Genomic DNA, 11,699 nt, shown 5'->3' with positions numbered 1-11,699 from the left:
ATGTACTATCTAATAAGTAACTTTTAAAAGACTTGAACCCAAGTGAGTTTAGCTCTCAGCGTGTTCACAGTCATGATTGTATCACGCAATTATGCAATCCAAGAGAGCTCAACTTGGAAATGTTTTAGGAATTCTTTTATTTTAAATATTTTTTAATTTTTCAATTACAGTTGATATACCACATTATACTAGTTCCAGGTGAACAACCCAGTAATTAGACACTTATATGATTTATGCAGTGATCACCCCGATACATCTACTACCCACCTGACACCATACATAGTTATTAGAATATTACTGACTACATTCCCTATGCTGTCCCTTACCTCCCCATGACTATTCTGTGACTACCAATTTGCACTGCTTAATCCCTTCACTTTTTTCACTCATACTCCCACCCCACCTCCCATCTGGCAACTGTCAAAATGTTCTCTGTATCTATGAGTCTGTTTCTGTTCTGCTTGCGTGTTTATTTTGTTTTTTAAGATCCCACATATATGTGAAATCATCTGGCATTTGTCTTTCTCTTTCTCTGTCTTACTTATTTCACTCAGTGCAATGCCCTCTAGGTCCATCCATATTGTTGCAGATGACAAGATTTCATTCTTCTTTATGGCTGAGTCCTATTCCATTGCAGGTATGCACCGCTTCTTTATCCACTCATCTACTGATGGACACCTAGATTGCTTCCATATCTTGGCTATTGTAAAGAATGCTGCAATTAACAGAGTTCTTGCCCAAAGTGACAGAGGCCTGGGTGCTGTATGTATGGCTCTCCAGGGCTAGACCGAGTTCCAGTGTGTGAGCAACAAGCTGCCAGACAATGAAATTCTCTTCCCACATTCCCGCAACTCCCCTTTCACCACTGACTGGTCCACTTGGCTTCCACTCCAGTTCTGTCCTGAGAATGAAGACCAACCCTGAATTCTAACCCTGACAAGCCTGTTAACTCCAACCAATCCAGTTAACACCAACATTGAACCTGCCTAGTAATCTCTAAATAAGAGGCCACTCCTTTTTTCACAAACCAGTTTGTATCTCCACAGACAAAGCCTCTGAATGAGGTCCCCATAGCTCCTGCTATACCCACCTTTCCACAACAGGCAGAGATTGTCCTGTGGCCTCAGACACAACTGGGTGCTTCTGTCTCCCTCAACAGAAAACACCTTTACATCCAAGTTCTAGTCAGAGTTTCAAAATCAGCTAATTCACAACACTTTTATCCCCTTTCACCACTGACTGGCTTTGGAAGCAGAGGGTCTAGATTCAAATGCAGATTTTAACACTTCCTTCTTTCCTTGTATCATTCATTCATTCATTCATAAGTATTTACACCTTCTCAGTGCCAGGGTCTGTCCTTTGACAGTGGGGCTAGAGCATTATAGGAACAAGCAAAGTTTGTCTTCTTGGAGGTAATATTTGAGGATAGGGGGAGACAGGCAATAAACAAATAAACACAGTACATCTTATAATGCCAAGTACCGACAAGTGCTCTCTGAAGAGCAGTAGAACAAGATAAGTGCACAGAGAGCCAAGGCCAGGGAGCTGCCGTTTTAGATGGGGTTGTCAAGGAAGACTTCTCTTAGGAGGTAATGTTTGAGCAGAAACTTGAGTAAAATGTCAGACTGAACCACAAGACTATCTGAGGAAGGGCCTTCTGGAAGAATAGCAATAACCCAGGGCAAGAAGGACCTTGGTGACCTTGGTGTGTTTGAAAACAGATGGGCAGACCAGTTGTTACACCCACGCTCACAGCAGCATGTTTGCAACTGTCAAAAGGTGGAAGCAACCCAAGTGTCCATCAGCAGATGAATGAAGAAGCCAAATGTGGCATAACACAGTGAACTACTATTATTCAGCCTTAAAAAGGAAGAACAGTCTGTCTCATGCTACGCCTTGAGGTCATTGTACTGTGAATTAAAGCAGTCACCAAAAGACAAGCACTATATGCCTTTATTTATATGAGATACCAAAAGTAGTCAAATTCATAGAAATAGAAAACAGCATGGTGATTGCCAGGGGCTGGGGAGGGGCAATGGGGAGTTAATGTTTAATGGGTATAGAATGTCACTTAGTTTTACAAGATAAAAAACTGAAGATTAATTGCACAACAATGTGAATGTACTAAAACACTACCAAACTGTACACTTAAAATGGTTAAGATGGTAAAATTTATGTTATGTGTATTTTAGCACAATTAAAGATAAAAAAACTTAAAAGACCAGTTATTAAAGCTCTGTGTCAGTTGCTTTACCTCTAAAATGACGACAGTGTTAGATCTTCCATGAGTGATGTGAGAAGGAAACAGTCATCCATGTAGAAGCCTCAATACCCCCTGACTTGTGAAGTCTGCTCCTAACCGTCCTTAGGATCCCAGTTGCTGTTATTTTCGCTGTTATCAGACCCATCAGTAATTCTCTAAGACGCTGTCTCCTTACCATGCTTTATAGTGTTCAAAGCACTGACCACTCCAGGGAATTGCTTTACCTATTGGTAAATTTATTCTTTCACTTGCTATCTCCCTCATTGAAGTTAAGAATTGCTGTTCTAATTTATGACAGTAGCTGGAACAGTGCCGGTGCGTAGTAGGTACTAATACAAACTATTTGAATGAATAAATTCTTTCCATTATTGTTATTGTCATTATTATGTGACACAGATATTTTTCCTGAGGCTAGTATGTCTTAAGTGATAAAATAATCTTATGATAAAATTATCTGAAATGATTCTGCTGAATCAGAATCACCTCCAGCCTAATTCCAGGGAATCTTTATTTTTGTACAAGGCCCCCAGGGTACACTGTGTGCTGGGCCTTGATACTCAAAATGTGGTTATTGAACCAGGGAGCTTGCTGGAAATGCAATCTCAGGCCCTACTCATAACTACTGAATCTGAATCATGTCTTAACCAGATTCCCAGAGGATTCAAAGGCACATCGAAGTTCAAGAAACACTGGATTAAGCTTTATTTTCTCAAAATTCCCAAGCCTGACACATCACTAGAATTAGTTAGTAAAAATGGAGTAAGGCCTGGGGAAGGAGTATTTTTGTCTTTTGATTCCGTGGGTGATCCTGATGGTAAGCCAGATTCAGGAAGCACAACCTGACTCCTGTTCCCTTAACATAGATTAGCCTACCACATGATTTAAAAATAGAATGAGTCCTTCCCCTTCTGGAAAAAATAGTCATCCAGTTTTATGCCCAAAGCTGTGAGCATATTATCAACAAACTAACCAATCAACTAACTAAAAGTAACTACCGAACCAGCACAACCAGTGTGGACTCAGAAGTACAGCGGATGACTCTGGAGAGTCCTGGTAGCCCCAAAGGAGGTGCCATCAAACAGCTGAAAATAAGAATCTCTGGCTAAGACTGTCACAGAAAAGGTTTTGGAGACAATCTGACCAGCCAAAAGAGCTTTATTTTCAGCTTTTCAGATACTCTAAAAAGAAATTTACTCCTGCCCCCTCTCTTACCTTCACCCCTATTTTTAAAAAGGTTTTATTATTCAGGTATGGTGAGACCAACCAATCATGAGATGATTGCCACTGAAAAGATATTGTGTTGCTCACAGTTCCCCAGAGGAGGGGCCATGCCATGCTACATGGGGGCCACACGGGGAAGCCCCAGGGGTGGAAGGGAAGCAGAGGAAGGGGACGGAAAAGGGGGGTTACTGTGGTTTCTGCGGGAAGAAATGGGCAATGCAGGATGAGCGGGCTTAGGGTTGGCTGGCTTAAATAATGTCTGCAGGCCCTGGGGTGTACAGGCTGTGGGTGGGTAGGGCAGATGGGTCCTGGCCTAGAGTGTGGCAGACTGACAAATAAAGCAATTGGGGTGTGGGTTCTATATTGGTTGGCTTGTATTTGAAAAGCACACCGGCTGGTGAATTGTTTAATATCTCAAAGTATTGAATAATCCCAGGAGGGGCAGTACTCCAGGGTTAGCCAGGCCCCAGATGGCAAAGCATCAGAATACAGAAAATAAAGGACACGGTTCATACAACCCCCTTGGCCCCACCACCCTCAGTCAGCCGGGGTCAGAAGCAGTCCTTGTGCCAATCATAAAATTAGCACTGCCTTATACGTAGAAACACATCTCCCTCCTCTCTGGCATGGCATTTTCCACTGTCTCTATATTTAACATAATAACAATTATGAATTTGGAAACAGGGATGTGATTCAACTTTAACATTTCAAATGACGTGTTCCCATGAGCACCAGCAGCAGTTGAGATCAAGACTCCGTTTTTTAAGTTTCCTGAAACAACTGATTTTTTTTCAACCATTCCCTTAACTAATGTCAATATAAGTGTTAATGTAAGATAGTGTGGATAAGTTTTCACTCTGCCTCTTCTCTAAAGGTGACTTTGGCATCATTTGTCATCTGTCACTCTGGGCACAGGCATCTGATAACTGTTTAGTTTATGTCATAGACTTTGATGAAATGGTCCTGGGAAAAATGAAACTTCATCACAGTCTTTTCCTTTTTCTCCTCTGGTTGAGAAATAGAGGGACAGTGGGTTGAAGTCACTCCAAAAGATTCTTGAAATATATCCTGGAAGCTTGAGAAAAGCTAAGGCAATGCTTCTTACACGTCTTCATGATTTATAACATCAGATGGGAAAACACCATAAAATGGCTTTCCATTATCTCCTTTTGTCAGAATGACACAAGATACATTTCTTTTTGGATTTCAGTTTTAAAGTTAAAGTTCAAGGCCACTGACATTTATTTATTAACTTATGCAGTGACTGCTACCCTGGTAATAATCATCTAGTTCTTCTACCTCTGATTTTTAATTTTGTTTTAAAACCAAGGAATGGTTGGGGAATACATTCAGAATCACACCCTCCATCCATTGTTTAGATCTGAATTAAAAATAGTATGCCAAATCCTCTTGACTGTTTACTTTTTAAGAATATTTTCCTTCTGCAGACAATATTGTGTGCAATTTAAATGTAAAAACCTGCACTGTTTAGATAGCCATACTGACAACTTTTCAACTCTTGAAGGAAGCTTGATATAAAGCCTGGAGCTCATGTTTGGATCATCAAACTGCCCTTATGCACCGGGACTCCTCAACCCACTTTTCCTCAAAACATGGTCTCTACCAACGTAACATCACACTGAAGACTTATAGTTAAGTAATATATCTCCAAGGGCCAAAGCCAAATAAAATAAATCCAAGACATGTATATTTATATACCTTTACCATGAAAAGTATTTTACCTAGTAGCTACATGGAAAACATATCTAAGCATTTTCATTCTTCATAGAAAAATAAACCATTGATCCATTGCCAACGAACTAAAAAAACAAAAACCATTTTACACTGCTTTTTATTTAAACTAGAGCCCAGCTCTCTCCTTTCCTTTTCTACCAACTTCATAAGAAAAGTGACCTATATTTGCTTTGTTTTCCCCTTTTTCTGTTCAATATATAACCCCCTGTAACCTGGCTTCTGAACCAAGTATCTTTGTAAAGATTAACAATTTTCCTGTTCTAGTTTGATAAAATCAGGAAGTTCACAGAAGAGGAAATGTACTAATAGACTTGCCAATGAAAGATAAAGCATGTAAGTAAGATTGGTACATGAATACTCTAGTGCTATTTTCATGGCCATCTGTTGTTTTGGCCTGCCCAGAATCCATTCCTGCTTCTGGTAATAGCACCCTGATTCTTTTTTATTTTTTTAGGAATCTCTGACAGCACCATCTCTTGAAATCAAGAGACAGGCAATGTATTCCTGGTCTTGCCAAAAAAAGTGCAGCTTGGCTCTGGTGATTGGTTTGAGAAGTCATATGACTCAGACTAGCCAATCAGAAGGCAATGCAGGGATTTTGCTACAACTTTGGGGAAGTTTTTTTCCATTGAAGTTGGTAAACTGCATAAAATACATGCTAAGTGATGTTGGTGGCCACTTTGCTATCATTAAGAGAGAGCTTGCCTGAGAAAATGGGAAAAACAGAGGGAAGCAAAGTCAAGAGATGGAGAGAAATATCTGATGACATCATTTTAACCATGAGGGCTGGTCCTGGCCAGGAAATCCACCTATAACATTAAACAGCTTCAATACATCTTTCAATGTTTTGTTTTACTTGTTAAAACCACTCAGACTTTGGTTTCTATCGATCACTTTTTATAATCTATATACTAGATATATAGATGTGCCAGGCAATAGGCATTCTGGTGAAATTACTATACGCTATGACTTTTTTTGAAAAAACTGTTTATGATCTTATAAAAACATGTAAAACTTTTGCCACTAAAATTAAAGAAAATGCAAGAAATTAATTTAAAGGCCAAATATCCTTTTTACCTCATTCTACTTCCAATCACTGAATCACTTGATAATTTCCTCTGAGAATTCTATTTTCTTGACTTCCATTATTATCTAATTTCCTGAATCTTCTCCCAACAACTTCAAATATCCCTTCTGGATTTCATTCACAGCATCTTTTCTTTCACTTAAATTGCAGTGTCCCAGAATTACACACTCAGCTCTCCAGTTATGTGTGGGTGACCTTATTGTTCACATCTATTTCCCAGATTTTCAGTCCACATCTTGTACAATGGAAAAGTCCAGACAGATTTTTTCACTGGACTATTGGATGCCTCCATCTGGATGCTCTCAAATTCAACATGGTCAAAAAGTGCATATATTTTTGTTTCTCCCCTAAAGTCTACTCATCTTTATTATGGGGGCCAGTTGTCCAAGCTAAAAACTTTGGTGACATTCTTGATTATTTCCTTTCATCTACTTTCCCACAACCTATAGGTTAAGAAATCTTGTTAATTTACCTCCCAAATATTTCTCAAAACTCCCTTTTTATCTATTCTCTCTGATACTATTTTGCTAAGAATTCCATCATCTATCATTTAGACCAGTTATTCTCAAACCCGAGTATGAAAAGAGAACCACCTGGAAAGCTTAATTAAATTCCTGATCTTAATTCTTCAAGATAGTCTGATGAACTTAATCTGAGAATCCCACTCTGAGAAGCTCTTTTGATTATTGCAACAACCTTCTAACTGCATTGCTGTGAATGTAACTATTTTTATTTCATTTGTTTACTTGCTTGAAAACTTCCAAAGGGTTACCACTACCTACAGGGTAAACTACAAACTCCTTTACATGCCATGCCATGCTTTCAAATGGCAGCTAACCCCTTCAACCCCATTTCTCTATTCCCCAAATAAGCCATCTGTCTAAAGAAAATGTCTCTGGAGAGAGTTCTTTCCTCCTACTTCTTAGTTGAACTTCATAATAACATAATATTCTATTACCTACTGATCATTAGAGGGTGCTTCTAGGTTCTAGGCTCAGTGCTAAATTCTTACCTGCATTATTTCATTTAATTCATGTTACAGCTCTATGAAGTAAGTGGCATTATTATTGCAATTTTACAGCTCAGGTGATCTGAGGGTCAAAGAAATAACTTGTCCATGATCATGTAGCTATTAAGTGCTGGAGTGGGCCTCTAAATCAGACTACTAGACTGCACCTCTGGTTACAGGCTTGCTGCATCTCTAACATATGAGCTCCTCAAAGGCCTCTGAAAGGCGGGCAGGGTACTCACTCCCAACACCAAGCTTTCCATTAAGTGAGTTCTCAACTTGTACAGTTGACTTACTGAATGAATGAATAACTATAAGGGGCAAAGGAAAAAAAGAAAGAAGTCATCATGTTTATTAGCCTCTATCTCAAAATGTGATTTCATTTTCAGGTAGATATTTTCTTTACTAATAAAACATCCTTTAAAACCACCATTCTAAGAAGCATTTAAAACTCGTTCTATAATTTTACTTGAGACTACTATTAAGATAATTGTAGATTCACATGCAGTAGTGAGAAATAATCCAGAGAAATCTCACATACCCCTTATTCAGTTTCCCTGAAAAGTAACATCTTGAAAAAACAGTTATACAGTTTTACAATCATGATGTCAACAATAACACTGGCAAGATGGAGAACTTCCCATCGCCACAAAGATCACTCTCATGGCCCATGTACAACTACAAGTGAGTCCTCCCTGTTCATTTCTCATTTGTTCTCCATTTCCATAATTTTGCCATTTAAAGAATGCTACATAAATAGAATAATTTGAAACCTTTCACAACTGCTCTTTTTGCAGAGTTCTTTACATGTTCTAATTTACATGTAAAATATGTAATTTGCAACTATTTTCTTCTAGTCTGTAACTTATCTTTTCACTTGCTTTAAAATAGAAAAAGTTTTAAATTTTGATAAGGTCTTATTTGTCAACTTTTTCTTTTATGGATCACGGTGTTTTTTGGGGGGGGGGGGGAGGTCAAGACTAAAAACTCTACCTAGCCCTTTATCCTGAAGGTGTTCTTTTATATTTTTTCTTAAAATGTTATAATTTTATATTTTACATTTAAGCCCATGGTCCATTTTGTTAATTTTTGTATCATATGTGATGTTGAGTTCAACTAATATTTTATACAATTCAAATAAGGTTTTCAAAGACTGTGTGTAAAAGCCTCTTTTCATATCATAACCTAGCCTATTCTTTACTCTGCATTTGGTTATAGTTTCCAGATCCCTCATTGTTGGTTTAGGTACCATCTTGATGTCTAACCTCTGAAGGGAACATTTTTAACAATGAGTCAATATGTGGGCAGTTAGAGTTTTTAGTAGACCTAATATTTCCTGGCCCTCAGTCCCTGAATGTCTTTGTCGTTCTTTGACCATCATTTATACCCTCACTTGTCTTCATCCTTCTGAACTAAAGTGCCCTAAACAGAACATTCTACTATATCATGGGGTGATCTCTGCCTTTTTCGCTGAGCGCACAGCCCTGGAATAACATATTTTATCACTTTTTTGGCAAGGAGTTCACAGGTCTCTCCTAAATAAAAGCGACATAGTGAGTCAAGGGCAGAGAATCTAAGAACTCCATGACTTGCTGAATTTCTAGACAATCCTGTACTGAAACCTTTTCTTTGGCATTCACTTTAATTAATAGCAAAGGGGTCTATGTTTAGATCTGGAAAATTCCTGAACCCCAGAAATCTTAGATGTGGACAGGGGGTTCCTAGTATCAAAGCCTAGCATTAAAAATCAGTGTGATATTTGTATTACTACGTTCAGATTATGTCCAAATGCCTGACCAATGTCAATCCGGAAAATTCCCACACTCAGCATATTTTTAAATATTTTCTGGAATGACAAAATTAATCTTTTACCTTCAAGTCATCTAATTCAAGACACCCTGGTCATGGCCATCAACAATGACAAATTTAGTCCAGAAAACATGGCAAGCTGGAGCCAAGTTTTGACATAATAAAGGGTCCGCTACTCCAACATCTCCTTATATTATAGGGCTGATATGATTAGAGAGGAGACATTGGCATTTCTGTGGATGAAGCTCTTCCTCACCCCTAATATCCTGAACATAGATGAATAGTGAGAATAAAAGATATACTATTACAACCTGCTTTTAATTCTAATTCACTGTTACTGTTCATTTATGTCACTATTTGTCATTCCTTCCTTTAAGCCCTAATGGCCACTCCATCAGGTAAAAGCTGTGCCACCTCTTATTAATGCAGTTATCCTTTTACCCTTCATGTTATCATGAAACTTCTAGAGTAGTTTCCCCACTGTGCTTTGCTGAGTATTTGCAATCCAAGGAAATATTAACGAATCTTCCATGAAGCATGGCCTATCTTCAAGTAAGTTTGGGAAATACCACATACCACCTCTCTTCTCCAAAGTTCATTAAAAGGCTGGAGAAGTTCTATAATAAAGAGAGCTGTTTGATTCTGTTTCTTAAACTTATTTTGACCATAAAGTATTTTGTATGTGCGTCTCACCTAAAAGCCTCTCCAGAACACCAGTATCTGGAATACTGTTATGGGACAGCCTATGCAAGATGGTTCCATTTTGTCCTTGCTACTGTAATTAAATTTGCAATATCAGTGTATACCAGCAATCTCCAAAAAGTAAAATCTAGTTCTTGATCTTTGTTTCCTTCAATGGATATTTCTTTTGACTTTTCCGAGTTGGCTTACACAATCAATAACAGACACAATTTCAAACTCCTTCCTGGGATTTCATAATTCTTTATCATTGTTATACACTAGGTATCTCAGCTTCCTTACGCTTACCATGCCCAGACTTCTTAGCCTGGCACGCAGAGACCTACACCATCCAGACCCAAGCTCCTTTTCTATCTGCAGCTCTTTCTAATCACATCCACAAATCTTAATTCTCTATTCAGACTGAGCCACACACCATTCCACCAAAATACCTGGTGCATTTGTATCTCAGTGTGTGTGTTCATGCTGCCCTTCTTGACAAGGTCCCCATTCCCTTCTTCTGTTGCTTAATCTCACAAATCCTGAAAGCTGACCCAGTCTTCTCTCATCATTTTGTCAATGTTTCCCCCCATTTAGTCTGTTAACTCTACACAATAGCCATATATGTGTTTATAATTACTAAATATCCAGTTTAGCTCAGTACCTAGTAATTCTTAGATGCTCAATAGAAAGAGGTTGGATTAAATGTAAATTCTGAAATTTTGTAGTACACATATTTCATTGCCTTACATCTCATTTTGTAGTAGTGTGTATTGCTTATGTCAATAGTTATCATTTGGTTTGTGCATTGCATTCATCATCTGTATATACCAAGCTCTTCAAGTGCAAACTTTGGGAATTATATGAATTGATAACACCCTGAGCAACTAGGACAAGGGCTTATATATAATAGGTGCTGACTAGTTAATTCCAGGAACAGCAAAAGTCTCTTATCTCCCACGAAGCTTTTCTAAGCCATGGTCAATATTAAGCTTTGTTTCCTGACCCCTTCCTAGCAATTACTGTCTCTACAATTCACCTTGGCTCATATTTCTAGATTTGTTTCCTATGTGATCGATTTTCTTCTATAAAGCCTGTGAATTCTTAAAGGGTGAAAAATCTGTTTCCATGAAGCTTTGTAGCCCAAACACATGAGAACAGAATAGGAATTGGTTAAATTTAAATGGAAAGAAGTTGACATGGTCATACTACGTTATACTTTATTGTTATTGACATTTATGATACAATGTTACTATTCTAGTCTTTTATGTAAACAAAAATAAATGACATAAAATACATAACACACTTTGATCATTTTAACATACACAAAATGCTGAGTGATTGAACCTATGTTACAAGTATATTTTACAAAGTAAAGAATAGACTATTTTAATAACACCTTCAGATGAAATTTGCCATTATACATTGGATGTTATACAATGTTAAATATGGATATATTCAAAAGAATTACTATTTTAGAACTAATTTTACTATTTAAAATAATGAATATTGTGTAAATGAATACTTACAAAAATATTTTTTAAGCAAAAGCTATTTTCTACTCGTTTACTTGGCAGTAACAAAAATATATATTCACGTGAAACTCTAATAAATTTGCTTGAAGCATTAGGTATTCAAATTTAAATGCATGTTTCCTAAAGCATTTTATCAACTTAGTGTTCTTGACTTAATACAGTATATATACCTCCATGATATTAGAATAGGTTTGCAATACAAATAATGTTATTTCAAGTAAAAGACACAGGCAATCAACATATCCAATATATAAATGAGGCCACGGGCTGTGCCTTGCTACACAGTGAACATTTGTTGAGTGAATACACAAGTGGATGGCATTTATTCACTTATTTGCACCC

Source organism: Miniopterus schreibersii, assembly GCF_964146895.1.
Source record: "Miniopterus schreibersii genome assembly, chromosome: 17".
NCBI classification, from domain to species: Eukaryota; Metazoa; Chordata; class Mammalia; order Chiroptera; family Miniopteridae; genus Miniopterus; species Miniopterus schreibersii.
Note: the sequence above shows the minus strand (reverse complement) of the source record.